We start from the raw sequence: 22,987 nt of genomic DNA on the forward strand, positions 1-22,987 counted from the left end.
CACCTTCGTACAAACCATAACATGGGTGCCGCTTCTGGAGTCCCGCAACGACCGTGTGTGTGACGTCACCTGCTTGCGCAGAGTTTGCAATCAGAGGGATTTAAACAATGAAGATGAGAACATGTGAGAACTGTGGCAGATAATATGCAAGCAGTTCAATGTCTGGGCAGCTCACACGCTCCTTTACTGTAAAATGGCCAGGATGACACCACTTGTTGTTAATAAGAATAGCAAATCCTCCACCTTTCTTCTTGCCACTCTCACAGTGTCTCCTGTCCGCCTGAACTGTCTGAAAGCTGTCCTCTGGGATCAGAATCAGAAAACTTTTAATGTCCCGCAGATGGGGAAATGTGTTTTTCACAGCAGCAACAGAATAAATAAATAAATAAAATTAAAAAGGGAAGAATAAGACATATGTACATATTTACATGATATAGTGCAGTTGTTTTCCGTTTTTTTGTAAACATAGATTTTAGCAACAGATAATAAATATGGAATAAATAAATATGACCAGAATGGATGTCCTCATGGAGCCACGTCTCCATGAAACACTGCTCTCACGATACACCTGCTGAGTCCTCACCAATCCCGCCAGCTCGTCCATTTTGTTAGCTAGCGACCTCACATTCCCCATGGTGATGGAGGGGAGATATGGTTTATATCTGCGTCTCTACTCCCTTTGTTTACGACCAGCCTTATGTCCCCTGTACTTCCTCCTCAGCTCTCTGGGCATTTGAGGCCTCTCCCATATCAGCGCCGTAGGGTGTTGCGACAACAGCTAAGCTAGAGTGTCACAATAGGGCCACCGCATTGTTGTGCCCGTGGTCAGGAAAAATTGTCCGAAAAATGAGACACACGGTCAAAAACAGGAAAGGAAGTTCCCTAGCATAGTTGGCTAGGTTAGCACAACAACTTACAAGAAAAAATATATATAAATCAGAAAGAATGGAACAATGGAATAATGTCCCCTTCACCTCAATGTTCTGTATTTATTAATTTTTTTTTTTTTTTTTTTTTTCATAATTTCTTTATTGATTTTAAGCATAATCAGATATGCAGTTAACAAATGCAGGACATATTTTAATACAATATAAAAAAAAGAACAAACCCTTAATGTATACTGCTGATTCGCCAGAACCAGACACGAGCCAGTTGTATATTAATGAGATCAATCTGTTGCGTCTACAATTTTTAAATCATACTTTCTTCTAACGCCGATAAAGTTGGGATTTTTATTGACCGATTCTGTGAAGAAGAAATAAAGCTCCTTAGTTGTAGGTATTTATAGAAATGTTTCTTCGGAATATTAAATATTAAGTATAAGTCCTCAAATGACATTAAAACTTCTTCTTTATAAAGGTCATATATTCTACTCAGTCCTTTTTTTGCCCAAATCTGAAATCCAGCATCTAGCGTGCCTGGTTTAAACATATTATTGCACCATAATGGACTAAATTGTGACAAATAATTATTATTAGTATTTTCTTACTTCATACCATATGTTAACCATATTAAGCACTATAGGGTAAACGTACAAGTTTGGTGATTTAGCCTTTAGATACTGAGAAAGTGGTCTTCAATAATCTCATGCATGCTGGAGTCATACTGAAGTTACCCCCCCATTGTGTGAGACAAAGAGGTCATGACTGTATCTCCATACACCCATACTTGGCCAAGTAGGTCTCAGTCATTTCATGCCCAACTTCACCTGTTAAATAAAGGGTCTCAAATGTACAAGTTGGTTGTTTTAGCCTTTAGATACTGAGAAAGTGGTCTTCAATAATCTCATGAATGCTCGAGTCATGATTGTATCACCATAGACGCATACTTGGCCAAGTCAGTCTCAGTCATTCTCTTGCCAACATTGCACTTTAAATAACGGGTCAAAAACAATGATACCCAAAGTGCGGCCCGCGGGCCGAAACATTTCTGGCCCACAATGAATTACAGTTGATAGTTTAAATCCAGGAGCTACTAAGCTTGTTAAATGTTTATTGGTCATTACTGGATACAGACCAATAAGTGTAAACAAAAATACTGGGTATTTACCTGGTTTCTATATGGTGAATTTTAGTGTATTATTGGGTTATAAGCTGGTAGCTACAGCCCCCAATTACTAGCTATTTACCCAGTAAATATATGGTAACATAATGTGTTACTTGGTTTTAACCTGCAATTAGAAGGTAAGAACAATGGCCAAAATACTGGGTAATTACCCAGTAAATTTTAAAAAGCGTTGTAAAGCGTTAATATATTAACGCTTAAATTACTTTATATTAACACTTATACTACTCAACGCTAAACTGTAGAACTGCAGTCTGGTCATTAAAATTATTACAAATGGGATTTCTTTCTGTTTTTTTTCTGATTGTTTCCTTTGGCGGCCCTCAGTCCAATGTTGGGTTCCTAAATTGGCCCTCAGGTATCAAAACTTTTAGAACCCCTGGTCTAAAGGTACAAGTTTAGTTTTTTAGCCTTTAGGTACTGAGAAGGTGGTCTTCAATAATGTCAAGAATACTGGAGTCATACTGAAGTTACTCCCTGTTGTGTGAGACAAAGAGGTCATGACTGTTTCTCCATACACCCATACTTGGCCAAGTCGGTCTCAGTCATTTCATTAGCCAACTTCGCCTGTTAAATAAAGGGTCTCAAATGTACAAGTTGGTTGTTTTAGCCTTTATATACTGAGAAAGTCGTCTGAATGCTCAGAAGAGACCAGATGTGCACACCTGCCATTGGATGTACGCAAGGACATGAAGACAGGGAGAGGATGCTGCAATAAAGGATACACCAACACACAATGCAGCAAGTGTAATATTCGCCTTTGCTTTTCAGAGGACAAGAACTGTTTTTAGCACTTTCACTAACAATGAAAGTTTGGCATGAAAAGAAGAAAAGGAATGAAGAAGTTTCTAGAAAAAGCTAGAATTGTATCCTGTTTATTTATTTACTTATTTATTTTTAATAAATGCTTTCATAAAAATATGACTAATGTGTGATTGTTTTTAATGTTATATACATTTATGGAGCTAAGTAAGCAATCAACCCTGCAAATTAACCCTTAGTTGTTCTGAATTGTTGTTCAGATAAAGTGAGTACAAATACAGAAATTCTGCTACCACCAAAGCCCAACGTTGCAAAATTACAACTGTGAGCTTTTCCCACTCACTGGGCTTCGGGAAGGACGAGGAGGCCGCGTTGAGGGAGTAAATAGACCGGTTTATTGTGAAACGAAAACAATCAAAAAACAAACAAAGGAAGTCAGCTGTGGCTGCTATGTCAGCGCTCTGCTGCGCTGCGCTGCTCTGCTCTGACTCTCCGTCTCACTCTCAGTGTTACTCCGTGTCTCTCCGTCTCTCTCTCTGTGTGTCTGCGTGAGGACCCAGCCTACTGCAAGAAGCCAGAACCAGGTTACAAACATGCTTATATAGCTTCCTGATTACCTGATTCTGTCCAGCTGTCTGATCACCAGGCTGAGCCACTCCTTCCTTCCCTCCAGCAGCCGTCGCTCTAACCAAGCCCCACTGCCACAACAACGTTTCTCTAAAAACGCACATAAACATTTTTTTTCCAAAAACTCTTTGATTTATGCATCAAAGGCCTACAACAACATCTGAACGGTCAAATAATTTAATTTTTTTTAAGGTTTTTCTTAATTTGGGTCTTACAGGGTTAATAATCTCATGAATGCTGGAGTTATACCAAAGTTATTCCCTGTTGTGTGAGACAAAGAGGTCATGACTGTATCTCCATACACCCAAACTTGGCCAAACAGGTCTCAGTCATTCTCTAGCCAACTGGGCATTTTTTATAACGGGTCTCAAAGGTACAAGTTGGGTGTTTTAGCCTTTAGATACTGAGAAAGTCGTCTTCAATAATCTCAAGAACGCTGGAATCATGATTGTATCACCATAGACCCATACTTGGCAAAGTCGGTCTCAGTCATTCTCTTGCCAACATTGCTTTTTAAATAAAGGGTCTTAAAGGTACAAGTTAGGTGTTTTAGCCTTTAGATACTGAGAAAGTGGTCTTAAATAATCTCAAGTATGGTGGAGTCATGCTGAAGTTACCCCCTTTTGTGTAAGACAAAGAGGTCATGGCTGTACCACCATACACCCATAGTTTGCCAAACAGGTCTCAGTCATTCTCTAGCCAACTTTGCATTTTTAATAAAGGGTCTCAAAGGTACAAGTTGGGTGTTTTAGAACTTAGATACTGAGAAGGTGGTCTTCAATAATCTCATGAATGCTGGAGTCATACTGAAGTTATTCGCTGTTGTGTGAGACAAAGATGTCATGACTGTATCTCCATACACCAATACTTGGCCAAGTAGGTCTCAGTCATTCTCTATCCAACTTTGCATTTTTGATAAAGAGTCTCAAACGTACAATTTTGGTGATTTAGCCTTTAGATACTGAAAAAGTGTGCTTCAATAATCTCACGAATGCTGGAGTCATACTGAAGTTACTCCCTGTTGTGAGAGACAAAGAGGTAATGGCTGTATCTCCATAAACCCATACTTGGCCAAGAAGGTCTCAGTCATTCTCTAGCCAACTTTGCATTTTTAATAAAGTTTGTCCAAAGAACAAGTTAGGTGTTTTAGCCTTTAGATACTGAGCAAGTGGTCTTCAATAATCTAATGAATGCTGGTGTCATACTAAAGTAACCACCTTTAGTGTGAGACAAAGAGGTCATGACTGCATCTCCATACAATCATACTTGGCCAAGTAGGCCTCAGTCATTCTCTAGCAAACTTTTCATTTTTAATAAAGTTTCTCCAAAGAACAAGTTGGGTGTTTTAGCCTTTAGATACTGAGCAAGTGGTCTTCAATAATCTCATGAATGTTGGTGTCATACTGAAGTTACTCCCTGTTGTGTGAGACAAAGAATTCATGACTGTATCTCCATAGACCCATACTTGGCCAAGAAGGTCTCAGTCATTTTCTAGCCAGCTTTGCATTTTTACTAAAGGGTCTCAAACGTACAAGTTGGGTGTTTTAGCCCTTAGATACTGAGAAGGTGGTTTTCAATAATCTCATGAATGCTGGAGTCATACTGAAGTTATTCTCTGTTGTGTGAGACAAAGAGGTCATGACTATTTCTATACACCCAAACTTGGCAAAGTACATCTCAGTCATTCTCTAGCCAACTTTGCATTTTAAATAAAGGGTCTAAAATGTACAAGTTTGGTGATTTAGACCTTATATACTGAGAAGGTGGTCTTCAATAATCTCATGAATGCTGGAATCATACTGAAGTTACTCCCTGTTGTGAGAGACAGAGAGGTCATGACTGTATCTCCATACACCCATATTTGGCCACACGGGTCTCAGTCGTTCCCTGGCCAACATTGCCTGTTAGATAAAGTGTCTCAAAGGTACAAGTTGGGTGTTTTAGCCTTTAGATAATGAGATAGTGGTCTTCAATAATGTAAAGAATGCTGGAATCATGATTGTATCACCATAGACCCATACTTGGCCAAGTCGGTCTAAGTCATCCTCTAGCCAACTTTGCATTTTTAATAAATGGTCTCAAAGGTACAAGTTGGGTGCTTTAGCCTTTAGATACTGAGAAAGTGGTCTTCAATAATATTAAGAATGCTGGAATCATGATTGTATCACCATAGACCCGTACTTGGCCAAGTCGGTCTCAGTCATTCTCTAGCCAACTTTGAATTTTAAATAAAGGATCTCAGAGATAAAAGTTTGGTGTTTTAGACTTTTTATACTGAGAAAGTGGTCTTCAATAATCTCATGAATGCTGGAATCATACTGAAGTTCTTCCATGTTGTGTGAGACAAAGAGGTCATGACTGTATCTCCATACACCCAAACTTGGCCAAGTCGGTCTTAGTTATTTCATTCGCCAACTTTGCATTATTAATAAAGGGTCTCAAAGGTACAATTTGGGTGTTTTAGCCTTTAGATACTGAGAAAGTGGTCTTCAATAATCTCATGAATGCTGGAATCATACTGAAGTTATTCCCTGTTGTGTCAGACAAAGAGGTCATGACTATTTCTATACACCCAAACTTGGCAAAGTAGGTCTCAGTCATTCTCTAGCCAACTTTGCATTTTTAAAAAAGGGTCTTAAAGGTACAAGTTGGGTGTTTTAGACTTTAGATACTGAGAAGGTGGTATTCATTAATCTCATAACTGCTGGAGTCATACTGAAGTTATTCCCTGTTGTGTGAGACAAAGAGGTCATGACTGTATCTCCATACACACATATTTGGCCAACTAGGTCTCAGTCATTCTCTAGCCCACTTTGCATTTTAAATAAAGGGTCTAAAAGGTACAAGTTGGGTGTTTTAGACCTTAGACACTGAGAAGGTGGTCTTCAATAATCTCATGAATGCTGGAGTCATACTGAAGTTATTCCCTGTTGTGTGAGACAAAGATGTCATAACTACCTCCATACACCCATACTTGGCCAAGTCGGTCTCAGTCATTCTCTAGCCAACTTTGAATTTTAAATAAAGGGTCTAAAAGGTACAAGTTGGCTGATTTAGACCTTAGATACTGAGAAGGTGATCTTCAATAATCTCATGAATGCTGGAGTCATACTGAAGTTACTCCCTGTTGTGAGAGACAAAGAGGTAATGGCTGTATCTCCATACACCCATATTTGTCCACACGGGACTCAGTCATTTTCTGGCCAACTTTGCCTGTTAAATAAAGGGTCTCAAATGTACAATTTGGGTGTTTTAGCCTTAAGATACTGAGAAAGTGGTCTACAATAATCTCATGAATGCTGGAGTCATCCTGAAATAACCACCTTGTGTGTGAGACAAAGAGGTCATGACTGTATCTCCAGAGACCCATTCTTGGCCAAGTAGGTCTCAGTCATTCTCTAGCCAACTTTGCATTTTTAATATAGAGTCTCACACATACAAGTTTGCTGTTTTAGCCTTTAGATACTGAGAAAGTGGTCTTCAATAATCTCATGAATGCTGGAGTCATACTGAAGTAACTCCCTGTTGTGAGAGACAAAGAGGTTATGACTGTATCTCCATAGACCCATACTTGGCCAAGAGGGTCTCAGTCATTCTCTAGCCAACTTTGCATTTTAAATAAAGGGTCTAAAAGGTACACGATGGCTGTTTTAGACCTTAGATACTGAGAAGGTGGTCTACAATAATCTCATGAATGCTGGAGTCTTACTGAAGTTATTCTCTGTTGTGTGAGACAAAGAGGTCATGACAATTTCTATACACCTAAACTTGGCAATGTACGTCTCAGTCATTCTCTAGCCAACTTTGCATTTCAAATGAAGGGTCTAAAAGGTACAAGTTGGGTGTTTTAGCCTTTAGATACTGAGAAAGTGGTCTTCAATAATATCAAGAATGCTGGAATCATGATTGTATCACCATTGACCCATACTTGGCCCAGTCGGTCTCAGTCATTCTCTAGCCAACTTTGAATTTTAAATAAAGAATTTTAAAGATAAAGGTTTGGTGTTTTAAACTTTTTATACTGAGAAAGGGGTCTTCAATAATCTCATGAATGCTGGAGTCATACTGAAGTAACTCCCTGTTGTGTGAGACAAAGAGGTCATGACTGTATCTCCATTAACCCATACTTGGCCAAGTTGGTCTCAGTCATTCTCTAGCCAACATTGCATTTTTAATAAAGGGTCTCAAATGTTTATGTAGGGTGATTAGCCTTTAGATACTGCGAAAGTGGTCTTCAATAATATCAAGAATGCTGGAATCATACTAAAGTAACCACCTTGTGTGTGAGACAAAGAGGTCATGACTGTATCTCCATAGACCAATACTTGGCCAAGTAGGTCTCAGTCATTCTCTAGCCATCTTTGCATTTTTAATAAAGGGTCTAAAACAATCACGTTTGGTGTTTTAGCCCTTAGATCAGGGGTGTCAAACTCAAATACAGAGTGGGCCAAAATTTAAAACTGAACAAAGCCGCGGGCCAAGGTTGAACAAATTAATCTTTTAATAGGGACCCAAACAAGTTTTGCATTGAATATTGAACTAGCAAGGCTCATATAACTTTATAGTGACATGCAAGATCGAGTTTCAAATAATAATAATAATAATTAAAAAATATCAATGGCATATCAAATAAAATTTAAATAAAAAATGTAATGCCTCTTTTCTATTTGCAGCCTTCTGAGGTAAATATCAACATTAACTTTTTCCACAAGCTAATAAATTTGAAAATACCGCTATACTGACCATCAAAGTCGCAAAATCGCCGTCTAAACTCAGCGCGATTGCCGCTGTATAATACCGGCGGGCCAGCTCTAATGTTAATTTGATATTGCCTCAATGGCCAAATGAAATTATACGGCGGGCCAAATTTGGCCCGCGGGCCAGAGTTTGACACCCATGCCTTAGATACTAAGAAGGTGGTCTTCATTAATCTCATGAATGTTGGATTCATACTGAAGTTACTACCTGTTGTGAGAGACAAAGAGGTCATGACTGTATCTCCATACACCCATATTTGGCCAAGTAGGTCTCAGTCATTCTCTAACCAACTTTGCATGTTAAATAAAGGGTCTCAAACATACAAGTTGGGTGTTTTAGCCTTTAGATACTGAGAAAGTTGTCTTCAATAATCTCATGAATGCTGGAGTCATACTGAAGTTAGTCTCTGTTGTGTGAGACAAAGAGGTCATGACTGTATCTCCATGAACCCATACTTAGCCAAGTAGGTCTCAGTCATTCTCTAGCCAACTTTGCATTATTAAAAAGAGTCTCAAAGTACAAGTTTGGTGTTTTAGCCTTTAGATACAGAGAACGTGGTCTTCAATAATCTCATGAATGCTGGAGTCATACTGAAGTTAGTCTCTGTTGTGTGAGACAAAGAGGTCATGACTGTATCTCCATGAACCCATACTTGGCCAAGTAGGTCTCAGTCATTCTCTAGCCAACTTTGCATTTTAAATAAAGGGTCTAAAAGGTAAAAGTTGGGTGTTTTAGACCTAAGATACTGAGAAGGTGGTCTTCAATAATTTCATGAATGCTGGAGTCATACTGAAGTTACTCCCTGTTGTGAGACACAAAGAGGTAATGGCTGTATCTCCATACACCCATATTTGGCCACACGGGTCTCAGTCATTCACTGGCCAACTTTGCCTGTTAAATAAAGTGTCTCAAATGTACAAGTTGGGTGTTTTAGCCTATAGATAATGAGATAGTGGTCTTTAATAATCTCATGAATGCTGGTGTCATACTGAAGTAACCACCTTGTGTGTGAGACAAAGAGGTAATGACTGTATCTCCATAGACCCATGCTTGGCCAAGTAGGTCTCAGTCATTCTCTAGCCAACTTTGCATTTTTAATACATTTTCTCCAAAGAACATGTTGATTGTTTTCACCTTTATATACTGAGCAAGTTGTCTTCAATAATCTCATGAATGCTGGTGTCTTACTAAAGTAACCACCTTTTGTGTGAGACAAAATGGTCATGACTGTATCTCAATACACCCATAGTTTGCCAAACAGGTCTCAGTCATTGTCTAGCCAACTTTGCATTTTCAATAAAGGGTCTCAAAGGTACAATTTGGGTGTTTTAGCCTTTAGATACTGAGAAAGTGGTCTTCAATAATCTCATGAATGCTGGAGTCATACTGAAGTTATTCTCTGTTGTGTGAGACAAAGAGGTCATGACTGTATCTCCATACACCCAAACTTGGCCAAGTACGTCTCAGTCATTCTCTAGCCAACTTTGCATTTTAAATAAAGGGTATCAAAGATAAAAGTTGGGTGTTTTAGCCTCTAGATACTGAGAAAGTGGTCTTCAGCAGGACTCCAGCATTCATGAGATTATTGAAGTTACCCCCTTTTGTGTGAGAAAGGGGTCATGGCTGTACCACCATACACACATATTTGGATAAACAGGTCTCAGTCATTCTCTAGCCAACTTTTTCTGTTAGATAAAGTGTCTCAAAGGTACAAGTTGGGTGTTTTAGCCTTTAGATAATGAGATAGTGGTCTTCAATAATCTCATGAATGCTGGTGTCATACTGAATTAACCACCTTGTGTGTGAGACAAAGAGGTAATGACTGTATCTCCATAGACCCATGCTTGGCCAAGTAGGTATCAGTCATTCTATAGCCAACTTTGCATTTTTAATAAAGAGTCTCACACATACAAGTTTGTTGTTTTAGCCTTTAGATACTGAGAAAGTGGTCTTCAATAATCTCATGAATGCTGGAGTCTTACTGAAGTTATTCTCTGTTGTGTGAGACAAAGAGGTCATGACAATTTCTATACACCTAAACTTGGCAAAGTACGTCTCAGTCATTCTCTAGCCAACTTTGCATTTTAAATAAAGGGTCTAAAAGGTACAAGTTGGGTGTTTTAGCCTTTAGATACTGAGAAAGTGGTCTTCAATAATCTCATGAATGCTGGAGTCATACTGAAGTTATTCTCTGTTGTGTGAGACAAAGAGGTCATGACTGTATCTCCATACACCCAAACTTGGCCAAGTACGTCTCAGTCATTCTCTAGCCAACTTTGCATTTTAAATAAAGGGTATCAAAGATAAAAGTTGGGTGTTTTAGCCTCTAGATACTGAGAAAGTGGTCTTCAGCAGGACTCCAGCATTCATGAGATTATTGAAGTTACCCCCTTTTGTGTGAGAAAGGGGTCATGGCTGTACCACCATACACACATATTTGGATAAACAGGTCTCAGTCATTCTCTAGCCAACTTTTTCTGTTAGATAAAGTGTCTCAAAGGTACAAGTTGGGTGTTTTAGCCTTTAGATAATGAGATAGTGGTCTTCAATAATCTCATGAATGCTGGTGTCATACTGAATTAACCACCTTGTGTGTGAGACAAAGAGGTAATGACTGTATCTCCATAGACCCATGCTTGGCCAAGTAGGTATCAGTCATTCTATAGCCAACTTTGCATTTTTAATAAAGAGTCTCACACATACAAGTTTGTTGTTTTAGCCTTTAGATACTGAGAAAGTGGTCTTCAATAATCTCATGAATGCTGGAGTCTTACTGAAGTTATTCTCTGTTGTGTGAGACAAAGAGGTCATGACAATTTCTATACACCTAAACTTGGCAAAGTACGTCTCAGTCATTCTCTAGCCAACTTTGCATTTTAAATAAAGGGTCTAAAAGGTACAAGTTGGGTGTTTTAGCCTTTAGATACTGAGAAAGTGGTCTTCAATAATATCAAGAATGCTGGAATCATGATTCTATCACCATAGACACATACTTGGCACAGTCGGTCTCAGTCATCTCAAGAATTTTAAAGATAAAGGTTTGGTGTTTTAAACTTTTTATACTGAGAAAGGGGTCTTCAATAATCTCATGAATGCTGGAGTCATACTGAAGTAACCACCTTGTGTGTGAAACAAAGAGGTCAGGACTGTATCTCCATAGACACATACTTGGCCAAGTAGGTCTCAGTCATTCTCTAGCCAACTTTGCATGTTAAATAAACAGTCTCAAACATAAAAGTTGGGTGTTTTAGCCTTTAGATATTGAGAAAGTGGTCTTCAATAATCTCATGAATGCTGGAGTCATACTGAAGTTATTCTCTGTTGTGTGAGACAAAGAGGTCATGACTATTTCTATACACCCAAACTTGGCAAAGTATGTCTCAGTCATTCTCTAGCCAACTTTGCATTTTAAATAAATGGTCTAAAAGGTGCAAGTTGGGTGTTTTAGACCTTAGATACTGAGAAGTTGGTCTTCAATAATCTCATGAATGCTGGAGTCATACTGAAGTTATTCTCTGTTGTGTGAGACAAAGAGGTCATGACTATTTCTATACACCCATACTTGGCCAAGTAGGTCTCAGTCATTCTCTAGCCAACTTTGCATTTTTTATAAAGAGTCTCAAATGTACAAGTTGGGTGTTTTAGCCTTTAGATACTGAGAAAGTGGTCTTCAATAATGTCAAGAATGCTGGAATCATGATTGTATCACTATAGACCCATACTTGACCAAGTCGGTCTCAGTCATTCTCTAGCCAACTTGGAATTTTAAATAAAGGATCTCAAAGGCAGAAGTTGGGTGTTTTAGCCTTTAGATACTGAGAAAGTGATCTTCAATAATCTCATGAATGCTGGAATCATACTGACGTTATACCATGTTGTGTGAGACAAAGAGGTCATGACTGTATCTCCATACACCCATACTTGGACAAGTAGGTCTCAGTCATTCTCTCGCCAACTTTGCATTTTTAATAAAGGGTATCAAAGATAAAAGTTGGGTGTTTTAGCCTTTAGATACTGAGAAAGTGGTCTTCAGTATGACTCCAGCATTCATGAGATTATTGAAGTTACCCCCTTTTGTGTGAGACAAAGAGGTCATGGCTGTACCACCATACGAGCCATATTTGGCCAAACAGGTCTCAGTCATTCTGTAGCCAACTTTGAATTTTTAATAAAGGGTCTCAAAGGTACAAGTTGGGTGTTTTAGCGTTTAGATACTGCAAAAGTGGTCTTCAATAATCCAATGAATGCTGGCGTCATACTTAAGATACTTCCTGTTGTGTGAGACAAAGAGGTCATGACTGTATCTCCATACACCCATATTTGGCCAAACAGGTCTCAGTCATTATGTAGCCAACTTTGCATTTTTAATAAAGGGTCTAAAATGTACAAGTTGGGTGTTTTAACCTTTAGATACTGCGAAAATGGTCCTTAATAATCTCATGAATGCTGGAGCGATACCTAAGTTTTCCTGTTGTATGAGACAAAGGGGTTATTACTGTATCTCCATAAAGCATTTTATGGAGATACAGTCAGCATTTTGTCAAAGATATGATCGGCACTATCCATGCGGATGATTTATTGTCATGACGAATCTGCAAATAAATGATCAGAGTAACGACCAACACTGATGTTCCATTGACGATGTTACCGAGGGGAGTTGACCCCCAACGGGGCCTGCTCCCGCCCGCCATCCCACTCGCCCGGTCGATGGTCGGGGCTAGGCTGGAGCCTCATCAGGGGCCTCATGTACAAAGGTTGCGTAAGCACAAAAACGTGGCGTATATATCCTTTTCCACGCTCACGTTCAGATGTATGAAACATTATAAACATTTGTTTATATGTCCCGCTTTTTGGCCATGAATGCACACAACCTCTCAAGATTTCCTGCGAACAAAATCTCTTTGTTTCATTGGACTGGATTCATCAGATTAAAGTAAGTAAAGTGTCTTTTATATTTCTGCTTGAAAGTTTTTTTTATTTATGTTATTTGTTTATAGTCACACATGGACAGTAAGGATGTGGACTCAGGAGGCTGCTGGGGCACTGCAGGACTGCTTTGAGACAATAGACTGGGATGTACTCTGTGAACCACACGGGGAGGACATCGACGACATGACGGATTGCATCACAGAATACATCAGGTTCTGTGAACACACCACCACACCAACCCAGATTGTTCACTGCTTCCACAACAGCAAGCCATTGATTACCAGTGATTTGAAAACACTCCTCACCAAGAAGAAGAGGTCCTTCAGGTTTAGTGACAGAGAGGAGCGTGCAGCATGAGCTCAGGGAGATGATGAGGGGTGTGAAGACAGCTACAGGAGGGAGATGAAGGCCAAACTCCAGCAGAACAATGTGAGGGATCTGTGGACTGGGATGAAACAGATCGCTGGATGTAAAGTGAAGGGCAACCAACCATCTGGCGGTCTGGAGAGAGCCAACAAGCTGAATGGCTTCTCTAGCAGGTTTAGCTCGCAGCCTTCCAGCCCCCCAGCCTGAGTCTGGAGAGAGTCCCAGTGCTGTAGAAGAAGTCCTGCCTTGTTCCTGTCCCGAAAAAGTCAACTCCAATCGGACCTCAATGACTACCGACCAGTTGCCCTCACAACGCATGTGATGAAGGTGCTGGAGAGGCTGGTCTTGGCCCACATGAGGCAGCGGGTGAAGGAGCTGCTAGACCCTCTACAGTTTGCTTACCAGCCCAATCTGGGAGTTGACAACGCTGTCATCTATCTGCTGCAACAAGCCCATTCCCACCTGGATAGTGGTGGCAGCACTGTGAGAATCACAGTCTTTGATGTCTCCAGCGCTTTCAACACTATCCAGCCACTGCTGCTGGGTGAAAAGCTGCGGGTGGAGTCGACACCTCCATTGTCTCCTGGATTTCTGACTACATGACAGGCAGGCGACAGTTTGTCTGTCTGGGCAGTGTGCTGTCTGTTGCGGTGGTCAGTGATACAGGAGCTCCACAGGGGACTGTGCTGTCCCATTTCATTTCATTTTCACCTTATAAACCACAGATTTTCAGTACAACTCTGAGTCATGTCACTTACAGAAATTCTCTGATGACTCGGCTGTTGTTGGGTGTATAAGTGGGGGAAGGGTACAGAGCAGTGGTGGATGACTTTGTAGAGTGGGCTGGATGCAATCACCTGAGGCTGAATGTCAACAAGACCAGAGATGTGGTGATTGACTTCAGGAGGAAGAGGACGGCCTTACAGCGACTGTGTGTTCTGGACGAGGATGTGGAGGTGGTTGAGGACTACAAGTACCTGGGTGTAGTCATCGTTCCTGCCACAAGCTATCACAATGTACAATAACTCATATCTGTCTGAGTCAACTCACAACTCACTGCTGTATAGTTCTGTTTTTACATACCTGCTCACTGCCACATTGTTTTTCCACTCTCACTCTTTTCCTGTTTTTATATTTTATATTCTGTATATTTGATATTCTTTAATTTAATTTAATTTTATTTTATTTTATTTTATTCTATTTAAACTACCTGCACTTTTACGTTTATACTTCTGCTGCTGTAACAAGACTAAATCTATTCTATTCTATTCTATTCTATTCTATGTGGCACCAGAGGAGAAGACGTTGTTTCACTGTTAGTGCAACACCATCATCGTCCTCAGTTATTTCCAAACCCCCGATGCAGTGGAAGGAATGGCAGTAAGTGTGTTTTCCGGACACTTTGCAGGAGTGTTTCGTAGCAGGCAGTACAGTATAACATGTAGTCAGTATTGAGGTCTGCATGCTAAAACCAAAAGCAACCGTGCAGGTTCCCATGTTTTTAAGTAGTAAAATTGACATCCTGATTTGCACACAAATTGTTCACAGAGTGAACAGTTCAGAATTCAGAATTGTAAGTACCAAGAAGCAGAGGGCGGTTGCTGGCTTTCCGACTGACACAGACTTCTATGTGAGGTGGAGGGCTCTTCAGTATGGCCAATGGGAGAAAAATCTCCTGTGTAAGTGACAATACTTTCCTCCACAATCCAAAGCAACACATAGAACTCCCAAGTGTGGACAAGAACTCGAAATTGAATGTTTTGTGTTTGACAGCCAAATGTTCAAGACATCCACGTGTTGTGTACAATATTTTGTCTTAGAGTGTACTGTAATTATTACATTTGGATAGTCATAGTCATGTGCTATATGAGACTAATTGTATATTCTCTCGTGCAGTAAGAGGTGGTATGTGCACGTTTAACACTCAAACTACCAGAATGCTCATTCTGACCGTCATATTCTATGACGACATCTCCTCGTCCCCTCGCACCGCACAGACACACACACATACGCACACACACGATCCTGTAAATATACTGACGCACTGGATTCACTGTAATATAAATTGTAGCCGTAATATATTATTTATTTAATCCAATCAGAATATATGAAACCAGGTCTAATCGGTGTGTGCTTCACTTTGTATAGCCTTCGGTTATAAAGCTCCTTTTCTGTGTAACCATCTTCCTGTTTCGTTCCGGGAGGCGGACACCCTCTCTACCTTTAAGAGTAGACTTTTTGATATAGCTTATAGTTAGGGCTGGCCCAGGCCTGTCTTGGACCAGCTCTTAGTTATGCTGCTATAGGCCCAGACAGCAGGGGGACATCTGTATACATTATGCCTGTATACATGCCCCATCTCTGCATGTCACTGACTTCACTTCTTCCCCAGAGTCCTTGTGATCTCCTGTCCTGCAGGCTCTCATGGATCCTGGCCACGCCTGGATCGTGGATGCGCCTACTGCCATGGCCCTGCCCGACACCCACCACTATTAGTGCTAATATTAGTCATATCTCTGTTACATACGTTTCACTACTATTATTGTAATGCATTACTACATACTATCCTAACTGTTAACCACGGCTGCTGTTTTACTAGTAATCACATTTCCATTATGTGCATTTCATCATTATTGCTGTAATACCTCCTTATGTATCTTCATTACTGTTAACCAGCTGTTATAATTGTATGCATTGTGATCTTGTTGATCTGCTCTGTACATGCGACATCTATTGCACGTCTGTCCATCCTGGGAGAGGGATCCCTTTGGCTCTTCCTGAGGTCTCTTCCACATTTTCTTTTTGGGGTTTTCCTCACCCGAATTGAGGGTCAAAGGACAGAGAGCGTCATCTATACAGATTGTAAAGCCCTCCGAGGCAAACTGTGATTTGTGAATTTGGGCTATACAAATGCATTTTTATTTGATTTGATTTAGTTATTTAGTTATTAAAAATGCAAAGTTGGCAAGAGATAGCTGAGACCTGTTTGGTCAAATATGGGTGTATGGAGATACAGTCATGACACCTTTGTTTCACACAACAGGAAGTAACTCGAGCATTCATGAGATTATTGAAGACCACTTTCTCAGTATCTAAAGGCTAAAACACCCAACTTTTACCTTTGAAACCCTTTAAAGACTTAAAACAAACATGAATTCTTCAAGAACATTTATTCTGTTCTCAAGGACGTGACACTTGGATGTCCTTTCCTCCTCTTTAATCGATGAAGGCCAGGTCCAAACATTTTACATAAGTTTGATTAAAGAGGCTGAGACAAACTAAACAAACATGAAATGATCAAAAACATATTTAGGAACTTCACTGTGTCCTCAAGGATATGGATCCTGGGCATCCTGACTGTTCTCCTTTATGACCTAATCTGAACTGTTTTGAGGTAAAGGTTCATATATATACCAGTCTATAACTCTAATACTTATGTTAACCTTGAACACAGAACTTTAAGGGATTCTTCATCCTTGAACTTTTCTTCCTCTGAAGAACATGGCACCTGAAAGGATGCAAAATATGTGGTTTTCCAATATATCTGTAATGTGGTAAACAGCACTAAAACCTTTGCCATACTGCTCACCTTTGCTTCACAATGCTGTCGTGACCTCCACGTGGGAGGCATTTTTCTAATTTTCTGTGTGCAAGGAACATGACTCCTTAAGATGGGGCACAGGCAGATATTGGTTCATTTATGACTTGATTTCATGCACATTAAATGAAACCAGTTTACTTCCACTCACCGGTTCTTCAGTATCAACCTGATCTCTGTTTCTCATGGATCCATTGTCCTCTGATCTTTCTATGTGTGAGGAGCCCAAATCCTAAAGAGTAGATTTTGTGATTTAGAGGTCATGGACAGAAATCCTCTAAAAAATAACTATACTGTTTGTACACATCACTAAACCAAGCTTAATACTCATCACCTTGGCTTCAATACAGGCTGTCAGACCCTCCTCAATAGATGCATTCATTGTCCTCTGCAGAGGAGGACAGCACCCGGAGACAAATCATGAGATTTTTTTTATTCAAAGGATAGATAGATAGATGTTGGGATTTTACTCACACTTTAAATTCTGAGATGGTCCTGTCATTCAACAGAATTACATTCAAAGTTTTCCAGCTGCCACACTATGAAATGTATACTAACTACTGGTTTTGCTCCTTAGTGACTAGATGACTCCAGAGTTTACAGTGATATACAGCATCCTAAACAGCATGGAGTTAATCATAAAACAGAGACATTAATATGTCAGCTACTCACAGGGTTGGTAGTCTCCATTACCTCATACGGGTTTTCTTCTTCCTCACTCCTGAGCTGCAATGATGAGCGCAGTAAGAAAGAATATTCTGTTGGCACAAAAGACTAAAACACTCTTACAATTGCAGATTTCTTTAGTTGAAAATTCCTCACCTGTTCTATTCCTATGGGCCAATTGATATGTAAGTTTCTCTGAGCCCATAGATTCCTCCTTAACCTTCCATGCCTTGTTCTGCAGCGGTAGTAAATGACTGGGGTGAGCGTTACAGTGATGAGCACAATCACAGCAACAATAGCTACTGCTGTAGTTCCTGCTGTAGGTCCATGCCTGTCAGTCACTGTTGATGGAGATGTGATATTGAGTACAGGCTCACGGTCTTCAATACCCACTCCTGCTGTAATTTCAGCTGTAGTTTCTGATATAGGTCCATGTCCGTCAGTCACTGTTGATGGAGATGTGATTTTGAGTATCAGCTCACAGTTTTCCATACCCACACGGTTCTGGACGGTACAGCGGTAGGCTCCAGAGTCCCTCTCTGTGATCTGATCCAAGTATAAGTCCCCTCTTCGAGTGTCAACAAAAGCGTCCGGATGCAGCATCCGGTTTCCGCTTCGCTTTTTCCATCTGTATTTAAGCGGTGGAGTGCCTTGTGAGGATTTGCATCTGAGCTTTATATTTGTACCTAACACAGCTTCACCATCCATGTAACATACTGGCTTGTCTGGCCTCTCCATTACAATCAGAAAAATGTATTTAATCTGTTCTCTAGCTGACTTTCTCACCTTACATTGGTATGTTCCAGAATCTGTACGCCTAAGGTCAGTGATGCTTAGAGAAGCATCACCGTCTTGGGGCTCAGGAGATGTAAAGTAGAGCCTGTTCTTTAAAGGGGCATATAAATTATTATGAATGGTACTTTGATTATACTGGAGTATGCGTTTTTCATCTCCCTGCCTGATTGGTGGCACAATGCTCCACTCTATGTCCAGATTTTCCAAATCGTCAGAATCAAGGGTGAACTGACAGTTAAGAGACACATTTCCGTCTCTAGTTCCATAATAGAGATCATTGTCAGATGTTATTTTTAGAGAATAAGCTTGTTCATGGGTAAGAGCGCATAATATCATCATGGCAATAGTCCATAGCATGGTGAAATATCCTGGGAGGCAGCAATGTTGATGCACAAGCATAATGTTGTACTTGGATAGGTGGGCTGCAGATTCAGATTGCACTGCCTGGGTTTCACTGTAAAACATAAGGGTTCCAGTGAGGGTCAGACTGTACATGAGAACACACATGTTAAACATGGTGCAAGAAAACTGATCTGTTGCAACATATTAGACCTCGGCACACCAGTTTGGCTGAGAGAGAGAGAGTGAGAGGGTGAACTATATCCTCTTAGCCCCAAGACCCCATACATACACAATATAATTTTCATGTCATATGGTGTTGATTTCAATACTGTGATGCAAAGGATAAAGCCTACAAATATGAGAACTTTCAACACATTTTTTTTGAAATACACAAATATTCCAAAGCATATTCTGTAATGATGTAATACATTTTTTATTGATTATGTCAAATGAATTTATTTGACCCGTGTTAAATATGGAGAGACAGCTTTACAGTAAGTTGGGTTCATGATTGCCACAGCTCTGTAATATTACAGTAGTGTGCTACTTAATAGAAAAATACATTGTATCATAATTTTTACAAGTTTTAATCTTTTACTGCAAAAGTGGGTCCTCAGTTATTACTATACAGAAAAAAAGGACTGATTCACTTGCAGAACTTTCACCTCCACCTCTGCCAATCATAGCTCAGAGATTTTAAACTAAAGTAAAACTACAAAAGAAATCAAAATGAACCACAAATCCACATGTGAACAGCATTATAGCAAGACAAGGAGTAAAAGGGTGGTGTAATTGTGCAGCATTTCAGCAATTTAACAGAAAAGGGAAACAGAAAGTGGGCTATAAACCATAAATTGACTCTTACCTGCAGAAGAGCTGAAATCTTTCAAAATCTGTGCAGATTTGGCAGAACACAATGTTAGGATGATGCAGAAACTTCGAGGCCAGTTCAGAAAAGTGAACAAAATCCACATGACTGACACTCTGGAGCAGCCAATCAGTGCAGTCATTAACTTTTCAGCCAATCAGAGCAGACCCATAGCCTCCGTTTGTGAAGGGCAGGAAGAGAGCAAAAGTTGAGGAGGAATCATGGACGGAGGTGTGGCAGCAACCAGCAATCAGGTAAAATCCAAAAATACTGACATGTTGGATATTTGTCGGACTACCAAGTTTCAGAAAATTACAAGAGTGAGACTCGAGTGACAGGATGCGTTCAAAAATTGGCCTTTTTTAACATCGATTTGGCCTGTTTTAACGTTGATTTATACCTTAAGACTGATGTCCTCACCTCCATGCCAGCCTTTTTCTAGAAGTTTTTCTGTGACATCTGAGTTTGAATATAAATTTGACCCGGCCCTCAATATTATTAATTAATACACACACACACAGAGATTGAGTGGGTTTTTAATGTCGGCGCTGTTGTGTGTGAAAAAATCATGGATGTATAATATGAACTGGATAGAGCTCCGCCCCCTCTTCCATTAAGACAATGTTTGCATGGTGGGCACTGTGGGTACTGCAACAAAAAATCCCATGGAGCCCAAAAAGCAATTTTCTCATTGACCGCAATAGTAAAGAGACGCCTGTAAAAGTGTCCACAGGACGCCTCGAGACATGGACACGAATTTTATAAAACTTTATATTCTATATTTTTAATTCATGGAGTTTCATGTTTGAAAAACATTCCTAAAGGCCATAAAAAGGCCAGACAAATCTTACTTCTCAGAGTGACGTCACAGCTGTGTACGAGCACAGCCAAGCGCGGTCATGTGGCGTCTTGGGAACGTGAACCATATGACATGAAAACTTTATGAGAAATGTGAATAAATGAAGACAATGAGGGGATTTCGTTTACATTTTTTAAATATTATGACAAAGCAGGTTTAGTTGTTTATTCAGCGCTCATTAACATTTATTTGCAAACGTATTATCAATGTATTAACAAGCTGCTTTGTGGGTTCATTGAGGAGAGGAGACTGACATGCTGCACTTTATCACTGTGTTCAGTGACACTGATGACGGTGTGGACTCCGGAGCGCTGACCGCGTGATGCACTGAGACCTGCGGTCACTTCACCACTGATTCCCGGGGAGGCTGTTTGTGTTATCGTCACTATCGGTTCATGAAGTTACTGTTAAATGTGATGAGCACGCAAATTATAGTTGAAAATAAATGTGTTGAGTGAAAGAATCGGGAGTTATAAACCTACTTTAACACGTTGTTATTGTTCCTAATAATAATTAATATAATTATTATATATAAGGGAAATCAGACAAAAACAACATGATTCCTGTAACACATATAAAGTAACAATCACAGTCCTAACCCAAATACACCATCTTTATTGATCGTTTTAATCTTTAACTACGTCATTGTACTTTTCAGCTTACTATATTCACTTCGCTATCGTTGGTTTTGCATTTATTTACAAATCCATGGTTTAAAGTCGAAGTTAACGTGACAGCGTTATTCATGGAATCCGCTAGAGCACGCCATTAGCGTACTCCCATCATGCCTTTCGCTGTTCATGTACGCGAAAAAAATATAGAGTATTGAATGGGGAAATATAAGCGTGAGAAATGTCAAGAAAAGCAGGTTTATCTGCATTTTCCAGAGGGCGGACGGACAATGAACATATACATTACAGCACTTGCCAACTGGTTTGGATGGGCTCTGGAACGCACCATTAGTTCGTGCTGACATCCTCCAGCGGCAATCCCAACTGCATTTCCGGCTTGATACCTTACAGCAGGCAGCTCCCGTGGATCCCGAATGGTCGGAGCATTTCGCTACTGGCCTGGGTGCGTCTGTTGCTCGCCCTTGGACGTCGGTGGCAAAGAAAAGCAAAAGACGGATGTCTCTTCCATTGTTTGCACCGGAGAGTGATGACAGTCCTGTCCCACTTTCAAACTTCTTTGCCCCGCTGGAGAGTCTTGCCGAGCAGGATTCGGAAGCTGACTGTCTGCTGACGCCGGTGTACAGACACCTGCAGGCCCGCTCCACGATGGGAAACAAACGCCGCATCTCGCCGCTGACGCCGGAAACGCATGGGAAGCGTCGTAGGTGTCTTTCCCCTTCACCTGTGTCCACCTGTGACCTCCTGTCCATCTCACAGGTGGATACAGTGATTAGCGTTGACGACGACGCCGACTCTGACTCTGACATTCTTCCTCTGTCGCATGAACATGCGAATATTGATAAAAACCAAGCGCTATCGCCCCCTGTCCCGCAGATGCCAATCTTCCCTATTGACAGTCAGCTAACTAGTAAACTGACAGTTTATGGTGATAGGAGTGGATGTTCCCCTGAAATCCTTATACTTGGTGACTCTATTATCAGATCTGTCAAAATACCATCAGCCATCACGTACTGTCTTAGTGGCGGTAAAGTCGAGGATTTTATTACCCTCAGCCCAACACTATTAAAACTCAATCCCTCAGTTAAGATTGTAATTGTACATGCTGGAACTAATGACGTCATGTCCAGACAGTCTGCTAAACTCCATCAAAACTTTGAAAGTCTCTGCACTACAGTCGAGGACCTGGGCAAGCGATGTGTGCTATCTGGCCCTATTCCTACTCTCTCCAGGGGTGCAGAGCGCTTCAGCCGTATCTATAGTCTACATCAATGGCTACAGAATTTCTGCTTAGCTGCTGGATACAATTTTATTAGTAACTTTGACTCTTTTTGGACCCTGAAAGATCTCTACAGAGACAACGGTTTACATCCAACCAAGAAAGGAGTCACACAATTAGTTTCTAATTTTATTGCTTTTAATTGTTTGTGACAATTGTCCCAGCATGATCCTCTTCTTAGGTTATCTTCTTCACAGTGTCTTCTCTATAGTGACGGTCCTGCTGATTCTGTTGATCTTCACTCTGAACTTGAAAATCGTATCCAGGTGGTGGCCGGTACTAGAACTAGGCCTGTGTGTAATCCTCGGAGGGGCTCACATTCCAACCTCATTCACATTTCATGTTTGTCCAGGTCTCCCCCATTGTGTCATGATCAGTTTCCTATCCTTCATGGAATCTCCCCTTCATTGGAGCCTGTCACTCCAATCCCTCACACAAATAGTCT

This window comes from Microchirus variegatus, assembly GCF_963457635.1.
Source record: "Microchirus variegatus genome assembly, chromosome: 4".
NCBI classification, from domain to species: Eukaryota; Metazoa; Chordata; class Actinopteri; order Pleuronectiformes; family Soleidae; genus Microchirus; species Microchirus variegatus.